Here is an 18,648-nt window from a genome sequence, read left to right as displayed (position 1 = left end):
TGATTTAAGAGTGGACTCTGGTGGGGACTCTGTGTCAGGGCTGGGCTCAGCCCTTCCTTCCTTTGAGCTGGCCTCTCAGCTGTTGGCTAATTGCCAGCTCCTATCTCTCCACAGTGACTCACCTGTTGATGATATCCTGCTTGTCAGTCCTGTCTACTTAAGCTGCCCAGACCAGATGATCTCTGCCTTCGCCTTGGTCAACATCACAGAGACTATCTCCTGCATTCCTGTTAAAGTCTTGCTTGGCTGACATTACTTCTGGCTCCAGATCTTGCTTGCTGTTCCACTACGCTTTTCCATGGCTTTCTGGCTATGTTTTGACTACATTTCTTCTATTTACTTTTATTATTAAACAAGTGTGATTTAACTGTACTTCTGTCTCGGTCTTATTCATGGTTGCTGACATTCTGATGAAAGGGGAACACTAATGGGAACCCTGATGTAAGAGTGGAATCTGGTGGTGACCCTGATGAAAGGGGGACACTAATGGAGACCCTGATGTAAGAGTGGACTCTGGTGGTGACCCTGATGAAAGGGGGACACTAATGGGGACCCTGATGTAAGAGTGGACTCTGATGAAAGGGAGAAAGTAATGAGGACCCTGATGTAAGAGTGGAATCTGGTGGGGATTCTGATGAAAGGGAGACAGTAATGGGGACCCTGATGTAAGGGTGGACTCTGGTGGGGACTCTGATGAAAGGGGGACACTAATGGGGACCCTGATGTAAGAGTGGACTCTGGTGGGCACTCTGATGAAAGGGGGACACTAATGGGGACTCTGATGTAAGAGTGGACTCTGGTGGGCACTCTGATGAAAGGGGGACACTAATGGGGACTCTGATGTAAGATTGGACTCTGATGAAAGGGGGACACTAGTGGAGACTCTGATGAAAGGGGGACACTAATGTAGACCCTGATGTAAGGGGGACATTAATGTGGACCCTGATGTAAGGGGGACATTAATGGGGACCCTGATGTAAGAGTGGACTCTGGTGGGGACTCTGATGAAAGGGGGACACTAGTGGGGACTCTGATGAAAGGAGGACACTAATGTGGACCCTGATGTAAGGGGGAGATTAATGTGGACCCTGATGTAAGCGTGGACTCTGGTGGGGACTCTGATGAAAGGGGGATACTAGTGGGGACTCTGATGAAAGGAGGACACTAATGTGGACCCTGATGTAAGGGGGACATTCATGGGGACCCTGATGTAAGGGGGACATTCATGGGGACCCTGATGTAAGGGGGACATTCATGGGGACCCTGATGTAAGAATTGTGCCTGTAATAAATAATAAAATAAGGGGGACCCCAATTGCAGTGGGTATTTGAATGTTAGTAAAATACACGATATGGCCCTCCTGATGAGAAGCATGTAGTTTACTATTATCACAGAGAATAAAAGTCAGTTTGGAATCATTATGCGGGGTTCTATGAGGTCATATAACACAAGTTACCTCTCAATCACATTACACTTGGATTTGTGTGCTCCATAAGTTGTACAGAGAATGGTTGTGTATAAATAGAGTGTGAAGCCGTGTGCGGTCCCTCATTCTCCAGCCATGCTCTACAAGCCATATCCCACAGCAGCTGCCCGCTCAGACGGCTGGAGTACGAGAGAGGCGCGCCCCCGAGCCCGGCTGGAATATTCCGACAACAATAGGAGCATCAGGCGGGAGCGCGCCTCTTGCTTCTCCTCCTCCAGCTGGATCGAACTTCAGAGTTCGAGTGGGACCGCGTCTCGTGGGGGGCGGGGCCACGGCACTTTAGTGAATGGGAGGTGTGGACGGCGGAGTGTATTTGTTATTACATACTTCCTGTGGTATATTTATGAGGCAGGATTCCATTTCCGGGAGCAGATAGCAGCCCATAGCTCCCCACCCCTCCCTCTCCCCTGTCTGTATGTGTATATAAGATCACCGACTGGGCGGAGCTGCGGGGAGAGGGGACCCTGTCTAGGTTATTACACCCCTCCTCCCTCCCTACAGACACACTCAGCTGAGAGGTGGATGGGGGACACCTACCCCCCACCCCCCACTACATATCATCGCTCTATGATTGTCCTCCATATCAGCACAACTTATTAGACACTTCAGACACAGCACGTCATCCAGGCATTCCTATGGAGATCCATCTGCAGGTAGGTACCTTGCTGGGGGGTGGACTGTACAGGAGGAGGGGGGTGTTATATATTGCTGGGGGGGGGGTATTGATCACAGGCACTTCTCTTATTACATGACCTATTTTATGCTTCGCCTGTATGAATGGAGCAGAGTGTGAGGAGAGGAGTGCTAGCTCCGGGGACTAGTCCTTGTGACGTCATCGGCATTAGAGCATGAGCCTCAGTTTCAGCACCACGGGGCTGGAGGATGACTGGAGCCCTGCTCTGTGTGTGTGTGTGTGTGTGTCCCTCATTGTGTCTAATGGGTCCACATCATCCTATACACGTCCTATACACAGGATCCTCACAACTTCTCTACTACTACTACTTGTCTACTACTACTTCCCCAGACCTCCTTTATGTCTCCTCTAACAAAGAGCACACTCCAGGCTGCCTGTCCTCCATACCGCTCATATTATATAACATTAAAGGGACAACACTGCACCTTCTACTCATACTACACTCACACCATATCCTTATCCTCCAATAATAATCCTCCAAAAATAACCCACCAACATCCTCTACTTACAGTGGTATTAACCACTAACCCTCCAGAAGATTTTACCCCCCCCTCCTCTTCATGACCAGGCCATTTTTTAATTTTCTTTTGCTATTCGGCACTGCGCTACTTTAACTGGCGATTGCTCACTCATGCAACACCATATGAAAATGAAATGTATATATTTTTGTTTTACACAAATACAGTACAGCATTCTTTTGGTATTTTTGTTATTTTTTTTATTTTGTTGCTATATAAATGGTACAAAATAACAATGATTAAAAAACAAAACAAAGCAAAAGTTATTTTTTTTAATTACTGTTATAAAATTTTGCAAATAAATAATCTTTCTTCATAAATTTAAGCTAAAATGTAGTCCACTACATTTGTTTGGTAAAAAAAAAAAAAACCCAAATCAGTGTATATTATTTAGTCTGTGTGAAAGTTATAGTCATACAAACTATGGTGTATATAGTCAGGGCCAGTTACATAGTAGATGAGGTTGAAAAAAGACACATGTTCATCAAGTCCAACCTATGTGTGGGATTATATGTCAGTATTACGTTGTGGTCGTTCAGACCATAGAAACAGTCGTTCCAGATACTTCTCTGCATATGCGTTTTTGATGCGTTTCAGTGCGTTTTTGATGCAGTCTAGGGCATTCCCCCACCCTTTTTTTTTCTTAGGGCCAGTTCACATCATAGAAACGCAGTCCAGATGCATTCCAGAAGCTTTTCTGCGTATGTGTTTTTGGTGGGTTTTTGATGCAGTCCAGTGCATTCCCCCCCCCCCTTTTTTTTTCTTAGGGCCAGTTCACATCATAGAAGCGCAGTCCAGTGCATTCACCCCCCCCTTTTTTTTCTTAGGGCCAGTTCACATCATAGAAGCGCAGTCCAGTGCATTCCCCCCCCCTTTTTTTTCTTAGGGCCAGTTCACATCATAGAAGCGCAGTCCAGTGCATCCCCCCCTTTTTTTTTCTTAGGGCCAGTTCACATCATAGAAACGCAGTCCATTGCATTCCCCCCCTTTTTTTTCTTAGGGCCAGTTCACATCATAGAAGCGCAGTCCAGTGCATCCCCCCCTTTTTTTTTCTTAGGGCCAGTTCACATCATAGAAGCGCAGTCCAGTGCATTCCCCCCCTTTTTTTTTCTTAGGGCCAGTTCACATCATAGAAGCGCAGTCCAGTGCATTCCCCCCCCCCTTTTTTTTCTTAGGGCCAGTTCACATCATAGAAGCGCAGTCCAGTGCATCCCCCCCTTTTTTTTCTTAGGACCAGTTCACATCATAGAAACGCAGTCCAGTGCATTCCCCCCCTTTTTTTTCTTAGGGCCAGTTCACATCATAGAAGCGCAGTCCAGTGCACCCCCCCCCCCTTTTTTTTTCTTAGGGCCAGTTCACATCATAGAAACGCAGTCCAGATGCATTCCAGAAGCTTTTCTGCATATGTGTTTTTGGTGGGTTTTTGATGCAGTCCAGTGCATTCCCCCCCCCCCTTTTTTTTTTCTTAGGGCCAGTTCACATCATAGAAGCGCAGTCCAGTGCATTCCCCCCCCCTTTTTTTTTCTTAGGGCCAGTTCACTCCATAGAAATGCAGTCCAGATGCATTCCAGAAGCTTTTCTGCATATGTGTTTTTGGTGGGTTTTTGATGCAGTCCAGTGCATTCCCCCCCTCCCCCCCTTTTTTTTTCTAAGGGCCAGTTCACATTAAAGAAACTCACTCTAGATGCATTCCAAAAGCTTTTCTGCATACGTGTTTTTGGTGGGTTTTTTATGCAGTCCAATGCATTTTTTTCCCTCCTCTTTTTTTTCTTAAAGAGGAAATAAACCCTGATGGTTTTTACTTCCTCTTTTGTTCCCTGCAAAGTAAAAGCATAATGGGCTAGTATGCATTGCATACTAGCCCATTATGTGGCACTTACCTGCAAACGAAGCCTGCGATGTCCTCACTGGAGGCTGCATCCATCTTCACCCCCCGCTTCCTTCCGGGGGCATGGACTCCAGCTCTGTGACTGGCCAGAGCCGTGTGACGTCACTCGCACACATGCACGCTGGAGCCGCCAGTCACAGTACTCGCTCGGGGAGAAATGTCACAGAGGGCCGTTTCTTCAGAGGTACCTATAGTTAAACCTTATTCTAGGCTTACAGGTACAAGTTCTAAAAAGGGGTCTACAACCACTTTAACCTTAAATAAGGACATGCATGTTCCAGTGTGTTCTGGTGCATTCCAGTGTGTTTCTGATGCATTGTACAGTGTTCCAGTACAGTCTAGTGCAGGAAAAATGCAGCATGTTCTACTTTCTTTTTCTGGAACTGCAAGCACTGGTGTAAACTATGCCATTCAAAACCATATAACCTACTCCATGCATTTTTGATGCAGAAAAAAACCCACACTGGACTGTATGTGGTGTGAACTGCCCCATAACCTTAAATAAGGACATGTGTGTTCCAGTGCATTTTTGGTGCGTTTCAGTGCATTTTTGATGCATTTTAAAGCGTTTCAGTACAGTCCAGTGCAGGAAAATGCAGCATGTTTTACTTTTTTTTTTCTGGAACGCACTGGAACTGACCGCACTGGTGTGAACTATACCATTGAAAACCATATGACCTACTTTCCATGCATTTTTGATGCAGAAAAAAAAACGCAGTGGACTGCATGTGGTGTGAACTGGACCTCAAACAAAATTTATATATATATATATTTTTTTTTCATGCAAATAGAGCTTTGTTTTGGTGGTATTTGATCACCACTGTGTTTTTTTTTTTTGTTTGTTTTTTTTTATCTTTTGCGATTTAAATGAAAAAAGCCCAAACATTGTAAGGGAAAAATTAACAATATTTTTTATTTTCTGCTATAAAACATATCCCATAAAATCACATTTCTTCATAAATTTTCACCAAAATGTGTTCTGCTGCATGTCTTTGATAAAAAAAATCCCAATAAGGGTATATTGATTGGTTTGCGTAAAAGCTATAGCGCCTACAAACTATGGGCTAGCTACTGGAATATGTATTTTACATTATTATTTTATACTACTAATGGCGGTGATCAGCAACTTATAACAGGGACTGCGATAGTGCATCGGCCAATCTGACACTAATTGGCGCTGGAGGAGAACTGACTCTGACATCACCAGTGACATTAATACAGTGATCAGTGATAATACTATACTCTGTCACTGTACTAATGACACTGACTGGGAAGGGCTTAACATGTAGGGAGATCTAAGAAATAAAGTGTTACTAAACCCAGGACTCTGCATTCATTATATCTGGTCTCCCACAGTACACAGAACATGGAAATGCAATAGTTTTAGTAAATATAAACGGCTAAATACCTTTTCTCATCAGCAGAATATAGCAGTCTTATGACTTCTTTCAGTGTCTGGTTAAAGCTTGTAAGAGGAGTTTTCATTCTACTCTGACTGTCCTATGAGACTGCAGGACCCCTGACCCTCTGTCTGGACAGTGCTGATTGACCCTGTGCTGATCAAATGCATCCTCCCAAGAAAAAAAAACTCTCTAGCAATACACACCAAACTGAGCATGTGTGGCTTGTACCCTAGCCTCTGTTGTATTAGGAGATGGATTGGGGACAGTGGAAGAAGGGGAGGATCAGAGGAGACAGGATAAAACAGCCTTTTTACACAATGCAGATGATTAACCCCTTAGGTTCCACAGTGAGTATAACAAGCATGCTTTACTGCACTGCTGTGGGTTTAGTAACACTTTAAAAGTGTGCCTAACTATGTGTAATGTGTGTAAAGTGTGTTGATCTTTACTATAGATCTTTGTTTCTCATCCCTTGCGGGCAGGAGAAACTGAGAGATTGCTCCCTCGGTACAGAGGTAAAGAACAGTGGTAAACAACACAGAGCTCTGGGCTGTGATTGTACACAACACAGCCAATCAGCAGAGGTCCCGGGCGTGAATCATTGGCTGGGACTTGATGACAGGCTCCCACCCTGTACAATCACAGCAGGAGCCGGGTGGTGAGCGAAAATATACCTGGAAGTAGGCAGTGATGTACGGGTATGACGCTTTGGCTACAGCCGCCGCTCAGCTGCAGTACATTGCGGGCAGCAAGTGGTTAAACTAAAAAGCAAACATTTATTATATTGCAGCTTACCAATTCTTAGATGTGATGGCTGCATAAGTTTTCTATTTTTAAGCATTTTGTCCCTTTGTTTTCATCTGGTGATCCTGCCAGTACATCTGTTGTTTAAAAAAAAAAAAAGCTATCCTGCAGATATGACAGTTAGAGGGGTGAGATAAACCATTTACTATAGACAGGGGTGCTTACAATGATCAGCTTTTATTTATGTAAAACCTTTGTTACTATAATATAGGATTTATATAGTGCTAACAGTTTTAGGGAGACAGTACAGTTACAATACAATAAAATACAAGAGCGTTAAGAGGGCCCTGCTCATAAGAGCTTAACCTCTGATTCCTCTTGTACCAAATTGAATTGTAAGTGTACTGTCTGCCCTCATGTTGTAAAGCTCTGCGCAAACTGTTGGCTGCTCTCAGTGTTTCCTGTGAGACCAGGAAGAGAGGAGAGTGGAGCTGTAGCTAGGACAGTGCTGGATTGGTGAGAGGAGACAGGTAGGTGTTTAGGGATATTGGGGGGTGCTAGGATAGGTAGTCGGGAGTTTATTTGAGTTTTTTGTTTTTTTTCATCAGAGAAGTTGGGAGTTTTTACCTTAATTCAGAGAATGTATTAAGTTAAAAAAAAAAACATTTTGGCTTTAGAACCCCTTTAACCACTTAACAACCGGCCCATAGCCAAATGACGGCTACAGGGCGGTTGCTTAACTCTGGGAGGACGTCCAGGGACGTCCTCCCAGAATTCTGCTCTCGCGCGCCCCCTAGGGCGCGCACTCGAGAGCATCCCATCACGGATCCCGGTAAATGGCCGCTGATCGCGGCCGTTTACCATGTGATCGCGCCGTCAAATGACGGCGCGATCACATGTAAACAAACCGGCGTCATCTGATGACGCCGGTTCCTCTCCTCCCCTCCTGTGTACCGATCGGTACACTGTGAGCGGAGAGGGGGATGGATGGATGGCTGCAGCGTTGTGGGCTGCATCTGCAGCGGCACAGTGACATCCAGCCATCCATCCATCCATGCTCAGCCATCCCCACTACTCTGCATGCCCTGCAATGCTGTGCAATACTCTGCAATGCCCCACAATACTCTGTCATACCCCGCAATACCCCTGCAATACTTTGCCATACCCCGCAATACCCCTGCAATACTCTGCCATACCCCGCAATACCCCTGCAATACTCTGCCATACCCCGCAATACCCCTGCAATACTCTGCCATACCCTGGAATACCCCGCAATACTCTGCCATACCCTGCAATACCCCGCAATACTCTGCCATACCCTGCAATACCCCACAATACTCTGCCATACCCTGGAATACCCCGCAATACTCTGCCATACCCTGGAATACCCCGCAATACTCTGCCATACCCTGCAATACCCCGCAATACTCTGCCATACCCTGGAATACCCCGCAATACTCTGCTATACCCTGGAATACCCCGCAATACTCTGCCATACCCTGGAATACCCCGCAATACTCTGCCATACCCTGGAATACCCCGCAATACTCTGCCATACCCTGGAATACCCCGCAATACTCTGCCATACCCTGGAATACCCCGCAATACTCTGCCATACCCTGGAATACCCCGCAATACTCTGCCATACCCTGGAATACCCCGCAATACTCTGCCATACCCTGGAATACCCCGCAATACTCTGCCATACCCTGGAATACCCCGCAATACCCTGCAATACCCCGCAATACTCTGCCATACCCTGCAATACTCTGCCATACCCTGCAATACCCCGAAATACCCCGCAATACTCTGCCATACCCTGAAATACCCCGCAATACTCTGCCATACCCTGCAATACCCCGCAATACTCTGCCATACCCTGAAATACCCCGCAATACTCTGCAATACCCTGCAATACCCTGAAATATCCCGCATTACTCTGCCATGCCCCGCAATACCCAGCCATACTCTGCAATACTCTGTGATACCCAGCCATACTCTGCCATACTCTGCCATACCCAGCCATACTCTGCCATACTCTGCCATACCCAGCCATACTCTGCAATACCCAGCAATACCCAGCCATACTCTGCAATACTCAGTGATACCCAGCCATACTCGGCGATACTCTGCAATACCCAGCCATGCTCAGCCATACCCAGCCTCTCTATGTGGCCAGGCTGTGGAAGTCTCACACATGTGGTATCGCCGTACTCAGGAATAGTAGGAGAATCTATTTTGGGGTGTCATTTTTGATATGTACATGCTATGTGTTAGAAATATTGCATAAATGGACAACTTTGTGTTAAAAAAAAAAAAGCGTTTTAACCACTTCCCGCCTTCCGTCATACGACGTCCTTGACTTTGTGCGGGGATATCTGAATGATGGGTGCAGCTACAGGCATCATTCAGATATCAACTTTTTCAGCTGGCGATCCCCTACACCATAAGAATGATCATAGCGGCAGTTCCACTGCTTGATCGTTCTTACGGGAGGCGAGAGGGGACGTCCCCCCCTCCCGCCGTCCTCCGGTGCTTCTACCGACTCACCGCTATGATCGAAGCCAGGATCTTTTTTTTTTTTTTTTTTATTTCAGGCACAGCCTAGAGGTGAGATGTGGGGTCTTATTGACCCCATATCTCACTGTAAAGAGGACCTGTCATGCCATATTCCTATTACAAGGGATGTTTACATTCCTTGTAATAGGAATAAAAGTGATCAAAAAATTTTTTTTTTTTGGAAAAAAGTGTCAAACTAAAATAAATAAAGTAAAATGAACAATAAAAAAAAAATAAAAAAATTTTAAAGCGCCCCTGTCCGTGTGCTCGCATGCAGAAGCGAACGCATACGTAAGTCCCGCCCACATATGAAAACGGTGTTCAAACCACACATGTGAGGTATCGCTGCGATCGGTAGAGCGAGAGCAATAATTTTGGCCCTAGACCTCCTCTGTAACTCAAAATTTGTAACCAGTAAAACATTTTAAAGCGTCGCCTATGGAGATTTTTAAGTGGCGAAGTTTGGCGCCATTCCACAAGCGTGTGCAATTTTGAAAGGTGACATGTTAGGTATCTATTTACTCGGCGTAACTTCATCTTTCATATTATGCAAAAACATTGGGCTAACCTTACTGTTTTGTTTTTTTTTAAAGCAAAAAACTGTTTTTTCTCCAAAAAAAACGCGTTAGAAAAATTGCTGCGCAAATATCGTGCGATATAAAAAGTTGCAATGCCCGCTATTGTATTCTCTAGGGTCTTTGCTAAAAAAACATATATAATGTTTTGGGGTTCTATGTAATTTTCTAGCAAATAAATGATGATTTTTACATGTAGGAGAGAAATGTCAGAATTGGCCTGGGTGCTCCAGAACGCCTGAAGGTGCTCCCCTGCATGTTGGGCCTCTGTATGTGGCCACGCTGTGTAAAAGTCTCACACATGTGGTATTGCCATACTCGGGAGTAATAGCAGAATGTGTTTTGGGGTGTAATTTGTGGTATGCATATGCTGTGTGTGAGAAATAACCTGCTAATATGACAATTTTGTGAAAAAAAAAAACGAAAAAAAAAAAAAACTTGATTTTGCAAAGAATTGTGGGAATAAATTACAACTTCAAAAAACTCACCATGCATCTTTCTAAATACCTTGGAATGTCTTCTTTCCAAAAAGGGGTCATTTGGGGGGTATTTGTACTTTTCTGGCATGTTAGGGTCTCAAGAAATGAGATAGACCGTCAGTACTTCAGGTGTGATCAATTTTCAGCTATTGGCACCATAGCTTGTGGACGCTATAACTTTCACAAAGACCAAATAATATACACCGATTTGGGTTATTTTTACCAAAGATATGTAGCGGTATAAATTTTGGCCAAAATATATGAAGAAAAATTACTACTTTTCAAAATTTTATAACAGAAACGAAGAAAATTTTATTTTTTTACAGATTTTTTGTTTTTTTTTCTTTTATAGCGCAAAAAATAAAGAACCCAGGGGTGATTAAATACCACCAAAAGAAAGCTCTATTTGTGTGAAAAAAAGGACAAAAAATTCATATAGATACAGTGTTGCATGACTGAGTAATTGTCATTCAAAATGTGAGAGCACCAAAAGCTGAAAATTGGTCTGGTTATTAAGGGGGTTTAAGTGCCCAGTGGTCAAGTGGTTAAACTCCTGCTGCTAAAGAAAGGCAGTAAAGAGGGAGGGCTTTAAGGCCCACATGCTGCAGATATGCATCCACAGACAGCGTTCAATCTCTAATGATGATCAGTAGCTGGTAGCACAGGCTCCTGATGACATTGCCACTGTGACAGCCAATCACAGTGGTCACATGATCAGGAAGTACATGCCGACCCCCCCCTTTCCCCTTTTAAGACCTGCTTAAAGGGACACTGCAGCAGGAAGGGGTTAATGGCTCTGTAATCTATTTTTCTTACTGTTTTTCTGCCTCATTGTAATATCATTTGTAAGCTCACAGACCTCTCCTTTTCCTCCTCACCTCACTACTGTTGTTTGGAACAAGCAGTGTATATGGGTTGATGTACTAAAGGCACAAAGATTGTTGCTCCAGAGCTTAGTAAATGAGCTAAAGCTTCACTTTACAAAGAATACCCAATCACATGCAGGAAAAAAAAAAAAAAAACAGCCATTTTACTTGCATATGATTGGATGGTGGAAGTCAGCAGAGCTTTGCCTCATTTACTAAGCTCTGAAGCAGTGTTTCTCAACCTTTTTTAAGTCAAGGCACCCTTTAAAATTATAGACAGTCTTGAATCACCCGATTCTAACATGTAGAAACTATTCTAATAGCTTTAAATAATTCAGCAACATCCATACATGTAGGATACCCAATGATTGAGATAATTTATTCTTCCAAAGCAAATACACTTTTGCACACTGGTGCTGACTAGTATTCCAATGTTTCTTTTCTCCCTCAGTTTCTCTCCATCAATCAGCTAATGTCACCCCAGGCTGAGGGAGAGGGGCATAGAAGGGTCAAACAAGGATGCTATGGAGGCAACAGACATCCTCCTTATTAACGGATAAGGTCATTGGTTGCTAGGATGCCAGTGTCTAGAAAGTCGTAATGGTGAGTAATGAAAACCCATGGCTAAAAGGCAGGCTTGATCCACCTGCTGGCTTGTATACAATCTTAAGCATTTTGCCAAGGCACCCCTGAAGAAACCTCAAGGCACCCTGGTTGGAATAGGATGGCGTAGAGCAACTTTTCTCAACCTCTTCAACACAGAGGAACCCTTGGACCAACCTTCTGGTCTCGGGGAACCCCTGCTATAAGTTACTATATCTACAACTCATGATACTTTAGTGTGATGGTCAGTGGGAAGAGTGATCCTTACACTTGTGGTCATTAGGAAGAATTCCCCCTTTGTAGATAGCTAAAAAAGATCAATGGTGTATTTTTAAGAATTTGGAAATTTGGAGGAAGCTGAAAGCAATAGTAGTTACTGTTGAGTTGAGAATATAAACTTCAATAGAATTTTTTATTTTTAAACCAGAGTTTAGTGCCATTGTGCATGTTCTGTGTGTCTTTGCACCAAATCATTTTATAGGGGAACTTCACTCCCCTGCCCCTCATGTTTGTTTTTTTTCCCTCTTTTTGTCACTGGTGTTATGCACAATTCACATACTCGCCCAGCCAGATAATTTAGCATTGTTCTGTTGTGATCCCCCCACGTTTCGTTTTTCTATGCTGTCATCTTCCTGGCATGATCAGGAGCCAGCTACCTCTTCCTGGCTCAGGCAGCCTAGCTCCCTAATGAGACGACACTAGCGCCACCCTCCTCCAGCCGCAGAACATGAACATCCTGGGATCCCCAAAGACTTCAGAACCCGTTGACAGCTCGGTCACATTTATGTGTTTAGGTTCACCTGCCACATTTACTCATATGTGTTTTATACTGGCTGGAAGACGTTAACCCTCCTGATCAAGACTCATTTACTAAAGAAGTTGAAAATATTTACACAATAACTTGTGTGACTATCCAATTCAATTGATTCTTCGTGAAAAGCAAATTCCTGTTATACTAGTTTCCTCTGCGCATGATTGGAAAGCTGAAATGACTATTCACACAAATTTTCAACCCTTTTAGTAAATCAGTCTCATTGTATTAGCTGCCATTTGTTTGTTTTTTTTAATTTGAGAACACTCATATTTATCATGCAACACCAATGATTTTATTAGTTTTACTGCAGCTCATTCACACAGGCAATAAAAACACAGTGTTTAGCTGAGTTTAAACTGAAAGAAAGATTGTGCCTAAAATAAGAACTCAAAGTACTTGTGTTTATTATTATTATAATTTTACAGGGTTTATATAGCGCCAACAGTATGTGCAGAGCTTTACAACATGGATTTATGCGTGTGTGTGCACAAAATCTGCAGATCTATATATGTAGCTCTGCCAGCAAGACCCTTACTTTCATGCAGGAAATACGAGTCTAAATGCAGCGTTTTTTTCTGTCTGCGTGAATGAGCCCTACAGTAAGGCCCCTTTCACACAGGCGCCTTCATCTTGCAGGTTCCGCTTGCTCAGCGGAGGATCGCTCTGCTGATCCCTGCTGAGCAGGCAGATGACAGATCCTGTCCACTCTGCTGTGAAGAGCAGAGACAGTCCCACTCTCCTCTATGGGGGGGCCTGTCCATTTGCATCCGATCCAATCTGCCAGACGGGTGGAAAATAGAACCACCAACCGTCTGGATTTTGCAGGCAGGATCGGATTGGATGGCGGTGGATGTCAGCGGACATGTGTCCGCTGACATCTGCCGCTCCATAGAGGAGACTGCAAGGTCCGATCAGGTCTGCCTGAACAACTGACAGGTGGACCTGATAGTTACATAGTTACATAGTTACATAGTTACATAGTTAGTAAGGTTGAATAAAGACACCAGTCCATCCAGTTCAACCTGAGTGAGTGTGGGTCTACAACCCTGACCCTTGTCCCTAACCCTGAACATCGCACACTCACATCAATCCCTACCCTCAATCCAAGGTCCCCATTCATATACTAGGGCCAATTTTGGACAGAAGCCAATTAACCTACCAGCATGTCTTTGGAGTGTGGGAGGAAACCGGAGTACCCGGAGGAAACCCACACAGGCACAGGGAGAACATGCAAACTCCAGGCAGTTAGTGTCGTGGTTGGGATTCGAACCAGCGACCCTTTTTTACTGCTAGGCGAGAGTGCTAACCACTGCACCACTGATCGGAAAGCCCATGTGAAAGAACCCTAAGTTAGAGAACAACAGCATTTTTTTCACAATATTTTTATTGAGAAAAAGTTTTGCATACAAAAAAAACAAAACAGTAAACAGACATCGGGGCCAGTAGTGATGAATATCATAATGAATGGTCATCCATGCCACATCAAGTAGGCCCAGTATATACCATAAGCAGACAAATAATAACAAAGTTAGGTCATCAATATAATAATACATTCCATTAGGAAGATGATTGAAGGTAAAACTCCCAGCACTCAAGAGCCTAGGGAACAGGCAATGTGAAATCCAAAAGATTCGTAGAATAAAAAATACAGTAATCGAAACAGAAATGGAAGGCGCGCACACCTAGTGTATTACCAAAGATTATTTAATAAAAATATTTTATATAAAAGTGGTTACTCACAAAATGCAACTGACAAAAGGCCATAAAAACAATGCATGGACATGCACGGAACACAGGATACAGCTAACGCGTTTCGGGGGTGCACCCCCTTCCTCAGAGCTAAGCTCGTACACCATGGGCAAGTGCCTTTATCGGAAATGGTGGAATTGAAAATTGTGTGTCAAAAAGAGCCACGCCCTCAAAGGGGCTGGAAAAGAAAAAAGAATTTTTTTTTATTAATACGCATATATATATATACACATACAAATAGTTGCACTAATGAAAAAATGACAGAATCCATATAAAAAAACCTATAACCAAAACCAAAATAAAAAACTCCATCATAAATACACAAGTAAATAAATAATAATTCATTTGAATCCATGATATATTGCACATTAATTTATATTTAGTCAGATGAAGACAAGTGTAGGAACACATAAGCAAAAAAGGATGCAGGATTGATAATTAGGTCAATCCATGTCTCACCTCTACATGCCTGAAGTGGCTGCGGGGGGAGGGGAGGGGGATTGGGCAAGATGTCCAAAAAACCACACACTAGGATCACCTGACGGGAAGCTTCATAATTGCCAGGAACGGGGCAAAAAACCCAACAGACACCAGCAGGATCATCCCCGCTGTACTGCGCTGATCAGTGAACACCCAGTGTCATAAAGGCACCTTACCAGACCCCAGGGAACCAGCTCAATACCAAGGGGAATCCACTTCCTGGAAACTTAGGAAGACTCCTGATGACACGTGACATCACTTCCAGGGCGGGAGCAGTACAACGGTGTACCCATGGACACTATTTTCAAAAATTTAAAAATTTGCTCTTTTTGACACACAATTTTCAATTCCACCATTCCCGATAAAGGCGCTTGCCCATGGTGTACGAGCCTAGCTCTGAGGAAGGGGGTGCACCCCCGAAACGCGTTAGCTGTACCCTGTGTTCTGTGCATGTCCATGCATTGTTTTTATGGCCTTTTGTCAGTTTCATTTTATGAGTACCCACTTTTATATAAAACATTTTTATTATTAAATTATCTTTGGTAATGCACTAGGTGTGCGCGCCTTCCATTTCTGTTTTTCTTGTAGTTCCTTTCGGATTACCCCATCTGAGGAGGGCAGCATCCACCCAGTTTTGGATACCATATATACCTTTCACACCACCATTTTATCTGACATCTGTTACTCCTCACCTTGGAAGACCTATTAGTGCTGGACGTGACTGTGTTTTTTTTGTATCTCTAGTAATCGAAACAGAGCCTGAGGTCGACCAGTGTACATGTAATGTGGGCCAACAGGCCAGGCCAAATATCAGGGGGGGCATCACAAAAGCTCAGCTATGCTATATTTAACATCAAACCCTGATCAGAGATAGTGGCTACAGAGTAAATGTCCCAGGAAATCCGGGAGGTGAAAAAAATTGGGCCCAACAGATGGGAAAGAACAGTAATAGGCAAAACGGTGTATAATAAAAAAAAAGAAAAAAGAGAGAGCGGAAAGACAGGATAGAGGCAAGGGAAGAGAAGAGCAAAAAAAGAGGGGGGGGGGCAGGGAGAGGGGTAAAAGGGGGGAAGGGGAGAGGTGGGTCTCCCTCCCCTTGGGGAGTCTGTGGCGAACACGGCCAAGCACTATGAAGAATCTATGAATCTAAAAAACCCAAGTGCCGGTGCATTGACAGGAACTGAGCTAGCCAGGGTTGCCAAACACTCAGAAATTTGTCCTAAGTATCTGCGAGTATCGCAGTGAAGGAGCATAATATTTGTCATGTTGCATCGTGAAATAGATTGTCATGTCTCAGAGGGAATGGCTGTTTTTGGAATACAGCAGAAAACCCCGGTTCACGCTGGTTTTGCCGTATACAGGTTTTGTCTAAAAATATAGAGTCTATCAGGCAGGTCTTAATTATAGCCCCATTTCATATGTAGGTTGTCAGCTACTGGTGGATTGAATATAGGTTTAAGATTGGAATTCTAATGAGATTACAGTCTTGATTTGGCTGATAATATTATGGCTCTGCAATTTCACATTTTGGTTATGCTTTGCTTAGGGGACATGACATATGAAAGCATGCTGATCTTTTCATTGAGATTAGTTTTATCAAAGCAAAATCACGTGAAAACAGCAAAGATAGAAAATAAACATAAAATAAAATCTCCCTTCAAATGTAACTAAATTAATGATGTATACATTATAAACAATGTTCTGTTCAGAAATCAAGGTTTCATACATGTTACCTATATATTTTTCCAAATTAGGTGTGAATACGGGAAAACAGGAAATTGGTGTGCAGTTTCCCTTTGTGCTGGTAACCTAATCTGTTTTAGATTCCATACTTTCATAATAGAACTGTGAGACAGGACAGATACTGAATGTTCCCTAGACAGACCAAGTCAGATTTCAAGATCAAAAAAGAGAAAAAGCTAGTAGCAGTCTCATTCAATGAACGTGTTCTGTAATGTTGGAGACGATTCGCAGCTTAGCCAAACCACTTCTTCAGTTCTGATCGATGGAAGAAATGTATGCCAGCATTCATAGCCTTTTTTAGAATAGCAAAATCAAATTTTTGATGATCCTATTTAACCACTTAAATACTGGGCACTTTCACCCCCTTCCTGCCCAGGCCAATATTCAACTTTCAAACAAATAAAAAAATAACAGAAAAAAAAAGTTTTTCTACTTTTCTGCTATAAAATGTTGTAAATAAAGTTTTCTCCTTCACTGATGTGCACTGTTGAGGTGGCACTGATGGTGAGGCAAAAATATGAAGCTCTGATATGCAGCACTGATGGGCACTGATAGGCGGCACTGATATGCAGCACTGGTGGGCCACACTGATGGGCACTGATAGGCGGCACTGGGTGGCACTGGGGGGCAATGATGGGCACTGATATGGGCAGCACTGATGAGCAGGCACTGACAGGCATTACTGATGGGCAGGGATTGGCATCCCCGGTGGGCATGGATTGGTACTCTAGGTGGGTATACTTGTGGGCACCAGTGATGGGTCTGCACAGATAATGCGCTGATTATCAGTGCAGACCCCCCCCCACCCTGTCAGGAGAGGTGCTAAACGGCTCCTCTCTACTCGTGCCCTGTCAACGTGAATAAAGGAGAAGCGGATAACCGGCACTTCCTGGTTATGATGTGATCAGCTTTGATAGGACGCAGCTGATCACATGGTAAAGAGCCTACGTCATAGGCTCTTCACCAAGATCAGAGCGACACACCGCACTACTGATCACCGCGCTGCAGGCACGCGCAATTGGCTTATCCTGCTGGACGTCATTCTGGATTCTCCTCAAGGAGTTTACAATCTAATGCCTGCTACACACAATGAGATTATCGGATGAATCCATTTTTTTTTTTATTTTCTTTTCCATGCTTCTTTTCATATCGGAAATGAACAGTTTACTAAAGTGAAAAAAATATTGTAGGACAGAATAAAAAATCGTAGGATCCTGTATCGTACGAGAACTTTCTTGCTTGTCCTTTCGGATTATATCAGATGAGGTGTTGAGATCAGCTCTCGAAAGATGTGTACTAATGATCAGATTATCATACGATCGATTTGAAAGCGGTATTTTTCGTACGATTTTCTGATCGTGTGTACAGGCCATAAGGTCCCTATCTCGCATGCACATACTTGGGCCGATTTAGACAGGAGCCAATTATAGTGATTGTAAATGATCACCTTGTAAAACTACCCATTCAGTTTCAAATAGAAAGGAAAGGCAATACATTTTTGTATAGTTATAAAAAAATATATAAATACCTTTTTTTTTTTTTATATATAAGTGATCACATTCCCTCTGTTCTCAGCTGTATAAGAGCTGGGGAGGAGAAGCAGCAGAACACAGCTTCCCAGTGAATGGCTGTGCATCGGGGGCATGTCAGGACAAGTCCGGTCATTGGAAGAGAGTTCCCAGCATAGCTTGAGAATTGACCTTGGTGTGCTCTCCTGCTTAGTGTGGTCAGTGTTTAATAGAAAAGCAGGGGGACTAGCAGGAAAACCAGGAATTTCACACAAAGGAAGCAATACAAAGAGAACAGAAGACTTTCTCATACAAGTACATAGTACAGCCTCGCCATATCAGGAATATGAAGTATTGGGTTAACAAACGCTTTAACCACTTAAAGACCAGGCTTTTTCTGGCACTTTTTGTTTACATGTAACAAGCAGGTTTTGTTGCTAAAAAAATTACTTAGAACCACCAAATATTATATTTTTTTTAAAGCAGAGGCCCTAGAGAATAAATTTGTGGGTTTTGCATTTTTTATGTCACACGGTATT

The 18,648-nt window shown here is 43.4% G+C and overlaps 1 protein-coding gene across 2 annotated transcripts in view; it reads left to right on the top strand.

Annotated features, from left to right (window-relative positions):
- The first annotated feature begins 1,768 nt into the window (after positions 1–1,768).
- Positions 1,769–18,648, top strand: part of KIAA1958 (KIAA1958 ortholog) — a 108,826-nt gene continuing 91,946 nt past the window's right edge. Inside the window, exon 1 of one of the 2 annotated variants that reach the window (XM_073591410.1) lies at positions 1,769–2,139. The gene's annotated coding sequence lies outside the window, so the exon portion shown is untranslated. The remainder of the gene's footprint in view (positions 2,140–18,648) is intronic. The other variant, XM_073591405.1, reaches the window with a different exon arrangement.

This window comes from Aquarana catesbeiana, linkage group LG01, assembly GCF_042186555.1.
Source record: "Aquarana catesbeiana isolate 2022-GZ linkage group LG01, ASM4218655v1, whole genome shotgun sequence".
NCBI classification, from domain to species: domain Eukaryota; kingdom Metazoa; phylum Chordata; class Amphibia; order Anura; family Ranidae; genus Aquarana; species Aquarana catesbeiana.
This window is presented reverse-complemented; position numbering and strand designations above follow the sequence as displayed.